Below are 8,438 nucleotides of genomic sequence, written 5' to 3'. Positions count from 1 at the left end.
CCATAAGCTGATTTGAGAGGCGCAAACACACTCATTTGACTCTTTCTTCCCAGAAGTAATATAATCTTGTTTACCAATCTAAGCACTTTTCTCCAAATAAAAACCCTTCAGAAGAAACATTTTTCTTGTGCAGGTGAGTTCATCTTGTCCTTTATATAGACAAGCTCTCTGAGTGCCTGTTTATATTAAGGCAAATATTACAGAAGTGGGCATCACCCCTACATTTAGGTTTCCATCTTGTTCTGAACATGGGGAAAGCTGACTCTGAATAAAGGAGTCAAGCAAAACTTCACTTTTCTGACTTCCATGCACGATGAAGCTGATAAAAGCAAGCGGTGTAAAGTGAGCAAGAAAAGCTTAATATGATCAGATGTAGTCCTCCTTTCTTGAATGTTCTGCCACTGATGAAGACTTGTTGGCCTTGGCTCACTTGTTTTAGATGCAATGGCTTGTTTTCCCTCTGTCTCCTCACCCCACCCCAATTTTACTTTCCTGGGATTTCTCCACACAAACCCTGGAACATCAAGATTCTAAAATGTCTGCAGAGAGTTGCCCTACAACTGATGGAGGGAGACAAAGACAGAAGAGGAGAGAGTGACTCCATGATTTCTCCACATGATGCTAAATGCACACTGCACACTCTTCTGATTTGAAAGTCAGTGGCACTGTGGGTTAAACCACAGAGCCTAGGACTTGCTGATCAGAAGGTCGGCGGTTCGAATCCCCATGACAGGGTGAGCTCCCGTTGCTCGGTCCCTGCTCCTGCCAACCTAGCAGTTTGAAAGCACATCAAAGGGCAAGTAGATAAATAGGTACTGCTCTGGCGGGAAGGTAAACAGTGTTTCCGTGCGCTGCTCTGGTTTGCCAGAAGCGGCTTAGTCATGCTGGCCACATGACCCGGAAGCTGTACGCCAGCTCCCTCGGCCAGTAAAGCGAGATGAGCACCGCAGCCCCAGAGTCGGTCACGACTGGACCTAATGGTCAGGGATCCCTTTACTTTACCTTTAATCCTGTATTTACAGGATCTTGTCACAATGGTGGGATTCCATTGACAACAGCTTCCTGAACCTGCTCCTCCACCAAAATGTTACAGGCAGAGATCTACATTTTCCTGTGCCACTCCCTACAGAACAGGAAAACCCTCTACAGCTAAACATGTAAAGCAGTCCAAACCAAACATGCAGAATTACCTATCTCTGCACTCAGTTCTGCAAGTGGCAATAGTTTCCCACCACAAGGTGGCTACAGCAGGAGCGCCTGACATTTCCAGGAGATTTACACAGCGCTAAAAGCTTAGGAAATGCTGGCGTTATGAACACTGTTAAATACGCTGTCATTCATGTGACAACAAATTGTTATTTTTATTATTATTAGTGCTATCACCAGAAATAGCGCTCAAACCTTGCAAGGCCTTTCCCAAAAATTCTGTTAGTATTACTTTTAAAAATTTAATAGCTGTTGCATTTTATACGTTGTGGCACTTGATATTTTGAATTGTACAGGGAGACAGCATTAGCAGAGTTTGCCTGCCATCTTTTGATCCTTGGAATTTGTTTCAGAAGGTGCCGTGGAAGTGAAATTTACCTTTCCGAGCTGACCTTCAGGAAATAAAATAGGCCGAATCATGAAAAGTTTGAGGTTTACAAAGTTCTGCATTGCTTTTTGCACAAAGGTACCATCCCATCCGATTGGCCTTTTCTCTATTGAATCACACTGCAATTCAGTCTATTTCATTTGTTGCTGTTGTTATCACACAACACGTAGTAGCACTGAGAGGAAGAGGAGTAAATGTACCACTAGTGCCAGGAGGATGTTGCAGGAGACACCTGCAATAAAACACCAGAGACCTTAAATTCTTTCTAAAGGGCTGGATCCTATTGAAAGCAATGTGACAAATGAGCAGTGACTTAAATTACATCTCGTTAAATTAAACTACATTTAACTGACTTGGTCTGGATGCAGCCCAATGTTCAGTCTCGTGCCAATGCTGGTTATGTGAAACTTTATAGAGTGATGGTTTTCAAACTGCACTCCAAGGGACCCTGGAAAAGTATCAGTAGGAAGATCAGCAATTGCAGCTGAGACATCCTAAAGGATACTTTGCCCACCAACATTTTGCCCTTACAAGGTCAGAGGTTGGATGACTGTACAGCAGCATCTAAAGCTTCTCCGTACAGAGTCAGACCATCTACTGCACTTTTATCTACATTGACTGGCTCTCTGGGGCTTCAGAAAGCATGTTGGGCAGATCATGGCGCCTCTGCCTCCGACTGAAACATATGCTTTGTGGGGCAAGGGGATTAATTGTCTAACAGATTGGTTGGGAGACAGCTTCTTTGCCCCTAAAGCGTAGCAGCAATTCAGGAGGAAACCTATTTCCACAAGACATCAAATACAGATGATTGATGATATGCCGCAATGCATGCTAAGGTACAAACTGGCCTGCAAGGCAGATATGGATAACAACAACAGTGCCAGAGTCTTAGAAGCATTTTAAACACAATGATTTCAATATGTAAAAATATAAGGGAAGCATCTTTTAAACACCCAGGAGTGTAGTAGCTTGCATCCACTGGGCCAAACTCTACAGTCATACCTCATGTTACGTTTGCTTCATGATACGTTTTTTCAGGTTGTGTCCCGCAGCGACCCAGAAGTACCGGAAAGGGTTACGTCCAGTTTTAGCTGCTCGCGCATGCACAGAAGCGCTAAATCGTGCCATGCGCCTGCACAGATACGGTGCTTCAGGTTGCAGGCTTTTCATGTTGCAAACAGGCCTCTGGAATGAATCCCATTCGCAACCAGAGGTACCACTGTATTTTGAACAACTCTTATCTACATGAATATTGTAGCAATTATCTGTACCTGAAGCAATTACAGGTACCCATGGCTAGAGAGGCTCTTTCCTTAACGTGCTCAAAGCAAGGAGACATGCATGTCCACTCACCATCCATTTCTAACACAGATGAACAATGAACTATCTCCCGGCTGTTTCTCTTCCTTATTCTGTCACTAACTACATGTCCTTCAATACGATAAAGGCACTAAATACATGAAACGCAATGGCTTCTTTTCCTTGCAAGTGAACTTGGGAACAAAATGTTGTACCAAACCTGGAGGCCAGACAATTTTGTTTTGGGGCCCGGATCCAACCTGCTTTGAATAATGAGTGTACAAAAGCGAAATGCAAAAATTTAAGCAATCCTATCCAGCTCTTGAAATATCCACAGCAATTATCGGTTAAGAAGATTTTGTTGCCTAATGTTTTAAAACCAGATGGAGGGGGAATTGCTTCTCTTTGCTGATCCCAGAAATCAGGAACATCCAAAAGGTGGGTTGAGGTGCTGAATTCAAGGAAATGATGTGAAGGCAATGACTTCATGACCATGTGGCCACAATATTCCTGAGAGTGTCTATCCTTCTGAGTTCATCACCTCCTATTATCTACTAAAACCACCAATGGGACCAAAGTTCAAGAGAATCAATGATGATTGTGAGCAACACGGCATACAATAAACCACTCCCAAGTGCTACTGTTTATTGGAATTTAGAAGGTCATCCTACAAATTGTTCAAGGCCTAAGCACTTAGAGGCAATCCCTTTAATGACGCACCCTCTTAACTTTTCAGAACAGTGTCAGCTTTTACCACTTGCAATATAGCTATTTTTATTTTTGTGTTTTGAGTACCCTCAAACCTAATCGTTTCAGTCATCTCCGCTTCCGAATAATATATGAAATTAGCTTTTTTTTTTTCTGGGAGCGTCTGCCCCTTGATTGATGTTGAATGTTACAGCATTACTCTGCTATGTCTTGGAAGTGGGGAGAGGATTTTCATTTTGGATATGTGACAACAGGACGAATCTGTGTTCCATAGACTCATCATTGGCTGGTACTCTTACCTATAAAACTGCTCAAGATCTTTGCTTCATTGGGAGTCAGTGTGGTGTAGTGGTTAAGAGCGGTAGTCTCGTAATCTGGTGAACCAGGTTCGCATCCCCGCCCCTCCACATGCAGCTGCTGGGTGACCTTGGGCTAGTCACACTTCTTTGAAGTCTCTCAGCCCCACTCACCTCACAGAGTGTTTGTTGTGGGGGAGGAAGGGAAAGGAGAATGTTAGCCGCTTTGAGACTCCTTCAGGTAGTGATAAAGCGGGATATCAAATCCAAACTCTTCTTCTTCTTCCCCAAGGCTCAGATCCAAACATGGACTTCCATCCACCTGCCCATACAGGGAAAAGAATATACATTACAGGCCCCCTCTGGTTCTAAGAGCAACAAAGGCTGCCCTCTTGACTGCTCTGAGGTCAGAGGTTTGGGGGAATCATGGCCCAGGAGAGGACATTCTCTGTGACAGCCCCTAAATTCTGGAATTCCCTCCCTACAGAGGTGCAATGGATACCTTCCTGGTACAGCATTTCAAGCACCTTTTCAAGACTCCCAGGAGCTATAGTTTACACCCACAGAGCTATAATTCCCAGCGCTTTTAACAAGCTACAGTTCCCAGGATTGTGGATGGGTGCTTTAAATGTGTGGTATGCGAGCAGCCTTAAATAGGCATCTGGATGGTCATTGTGGGAACATGATGCTAGACTACCCAGGCCATGGATCCAGCATGTTCTTATGTTCATGCTATCTGCTATCACATCTGAGCAAACAAGGCAAGTTTAGTGGGTGTCGGGCAGGTTGTGTGGCATGCACACACACCAAGAGAGGAGAGTGGCTGGTGGGTTTGGTGGGAATAACTGAGAGCTACCCCTGCCACCCTTGAAGATCTGCTGCCTGAGGCAGCTGTCTGCCTCAGTCTGCAAATGGCAGAGCCGGCCCTGATTTTGTCCGGCTCAGCCACGTTCCTGATTGTAGCCACTTTTCTTCCACAGACCTTAATTGTTTCCATTGACTTTGTTGTTGTTTAGTCGTTTAGTCGTGACTGACTCTTCATGACCCCATGGACCAGAGCACACCAGGCACTCCTGTCTTCCACTGCCTCCTGCAGTTTGGTCAAACTCATGATGGTAGCTTCGAGAACACTATCCAACCTTCTTGTCCTCTGTCGTCCCCTTCTCCTTGTGCCCTCCATCTTTCCCAACATCAGGGTCTTTTCCAGGGAGTCTTCTCTTCTCATGAGGTGGCCAAAGTATTGGAGCCTCAGCTTCAGGATCTGTCCTTCCAGTGAGCACTCAGGGCTGATATCCTTCAGAATGGAGAGGTTTGATCTTCTTGCAATCCATGGGACTCTCAAGAGTCTCCTCCAGCACCATAATTCAAAAGCGGTGATCAGCCTTCTTTATGGTCCAGTTCTCACTTCCATTGACTACTATGTGTTAAAGCAAAAATAGCCGACCACAGTGATGCGAACTTTGCTAGTCTGTACACAATGATGCCCTTGTTTACCTGGGAATGTTGGAAACCAAGATAGCCGTGTTAAGTTTTATGCCCCGTGACTCTGCTAAAGATGAAGCTTACACTCTCAGGGTGTCGAGCCAGGTAAGGAAATCACTTGTGTATTTTATAAACAGATGTTTACGCTAACGTCATCAGCTATTAAACCAGGAATTATGAAATTTCTAAAATTAAAATGCTGTAGCTGGATCAGTTGGATAATGAGAAACTGATTGCTTCAATTATCACCTAGGGAATGAGTAGAGTCGTTGGAGAGAAAGGTATAATTGAGCCGATCCTTCTCAAATAGAATATTTTATAGCTTTTAGGCCATACTTGGAGAGAGGGGTTGCTCCTTCCTGCATACGTAATGAACCAGCGCCAAATCGGGTGTGATGCATTAGGCTGATCTCTAGCAGAAAGCATTGCATGTTGGGAAGGGGGAAGAGAGAGAGATCATTTGAGTGGAAACTTTTGCCCTGTCTCTTTAATTAATTGTGTTTCACAAAACCTTGTCAGTTACTTTTGAAAGGTCAGGCTGATTTCCTGCCTGGCTGATTCACTGGAGGCAATAGGTGTAAAATATCTAATTGAATACAGCAAGCAAACAGATAAAGCATTCTTTCGGTGACAATCCCTGGCCCTGCCCAGCGAACCTTTGGCAGGCTGCTTCAAGAGAAGCCCCACAACAATCAAATAATTTCCTCCTGCTTCTGACCATGAGAATTCATTTGTGCATCTTCTCGGTAGCCTAGCTGGACTACACTATTGCTGTATTTTGCTTCTGAGATATGTCTTTGTTTTACAGCACACTGTACCCCGCCCTATGTTTTTTGGGGGGCAATTCAGGGACACCACCTGCCCCTGCTGACACCGTCCCCCGCGGGCTCGCTTCCACTGACACTTCCTCACTCGCCACCTGTTATGTACTGAAGTTCTCACCCTGGGCCAGCAGGGGGATACTGTAGATAGTTATGCAAATAAGGGATCGAAAGTGACGTTCAGTGATTGGATAGTTTTAGAAAATTGTTACAGTTACGTTGTACTGGAGCTCTATATAAGCAGGCTGACTGAACCCTTCAGTTCAGTTCTGTTCTGGCCTGTGAATAAACAAGAGCTGTTTGAAGAATCGCTGTGTCGTCTGATATGTTCGCCCACAACTTAACACCACCACCCACCGTTCTCCAGTCGTCGGCCTCTGCAACCTCCTGGGAGTGTTGGGGAAAACGGTGCCCCATCGGGATAAGCCTGGTGCAGCTTGCTGTAAGGCCAGCCCGGCCTGCACTACATCTCCTGACATGGCATAGATCCGAGCAGGCTGGGGAAGGTTGCACCAGCCTGCACCACACCTCCTGATGCAGCGCAGATTGGACCTGTCTCCATCTCCTCCATCACCACAGACAAACTTCCAGACGAGGAGGTCAATAAGTTTTTCTTCCATTTTTCGGTCCTGTTTCTGGACTTGTGCCATAGCAGAACTAAAAAACACCGGTCTTTTGCTCCCTTGCTCTGGTGCAACCAGCACAGGGGAGCAAAATTGGGGCATTTGGGATCAGGAGGAGAAGCAGGGGCATCTTCTACTAATTCAGGATGTCCCGAATAATTCTGGACGCTTGAGGGGTCTGGCATAGGAAAGAATTAATATAATTATTATGTTAGCAATGGGGAAGCTCTCAGATGACAAGTGCAGGGTTCATACGGGGAGATGGAATCTTTGAGGCATGGCATAGGCAAACTCAGCCCTCCAGATATTTTGGGACTACAAGTCCCATCATCCCTGACCACTGGTCCTGTTAGCTAGGGATGATGGGAGTTGTAGTCCCAAAACATCTGGAGGGCCGAGTTTGCCTGTGCCTGCTTTAAGATACTGAGGTCCTGAGCTGTGAAAGGCTTTATAGATCAACACCAGCACTTTGAATTGGGCCCAAAACTAATCGGCAGCCAGTGCAGTTGTGCCAGGATTGGTGTTATATTAGGGCTGCCATACGTCCGGGTTTTCCTAGACACATCCGGGAATCGGGCCGCAAAAATGGCGTCCGGGCAGATTTTTGCTGAATCAGCAAAATGCCCAGGAAAACCCGGACGTTTGGCAAGTAGGGGGATTTTTTTAATTTTGAAAAAAAATCCTTTAAAAATCTCCCAGAATCCCAATAAAAAAGCTCAGCAACTTTGTCCGGATGTTCACTTTTGGGAATATGGCAACCCTAGTTATATGCTCAAACAGTCTAGTTCTGGTGAGCAATCTGGCCATTGCATTTTTGCACCACCAGCTGAACTTTCCAAACTGTCTCCAGAGGCACCCCCATGAACAACCTCGAGTTACCAGAGCATAGGTCACAGAAGTCAGGCAATTCTTATCCCAAATGTGCTATAAAGTATAGTACACATGAAGCCTGACGCTTGTTTGTTTTTTAAGAAGGCGGAGGTGGAAAACAACTTGTTGTGGACTTGCTGCGGTTTAATATTGGAGACCAGACACAGAAAAAATGACTAAAAGACCACCTAGCCCAGCCCCCTGCTATGTGGGGAGCTTGCCCTGGCAATCCATCAACCAGGTAGCCTTTGTCAGGTATCACCAACATGGCATCCTCAGAAGGCCATCGCTGGTACCCCAAGATCCCCTCCGCTGAAATTAGGCTTGGAAAAAGCATTATATTGTAGTCAGTGGAAGAGGCTTTGAGACACGCTCAGCTGTGGTGTAAACACAGTGGCCACGAAAGTTTCCCCAGTGTGCAAATGTGCCCATAGGCCCCAGAATAGTTGGCACCCCCTGACCTATGCAGTCCGGTCCACCTTATGCCACAGGCAGAGATCAACTACTGGGTCAGGCCAGGCTTAAAGAGGTCGCAGTGGTACCTCTTACTGTCAGGCCTTTTAAAAGAGTAAAGTTATCCGCATTATAATCAGCAAGCAGAAGGCTGATTATAATGTATGGATCACAAAATGGCACTTGTTTGCTGAGCTCTGTTTCTCTGATTGCCGCCCCCTGGACATCGCTGATGCTGCTTAATCCTCCCAATCATGTTTAAACAAAAAAAAAAGCCAAACTGATGTGGCTC

The sequence above is a fragment of the Podarcis filfolensis genome (assembly GCF_964270895.1).
Source record: "Podarcis filfolensis genome assembly, chromosome: 4".
Taxonomy (NCBI): domain Eukaryota; kingdom Metazoa; phylum Chordata; class Lepidosauria; order Squamata; family Lacertidae; genus Podarcis; species Podarcis filfolensis.
Note: the sequence above shows the minus strand (reverse complement) of the source record.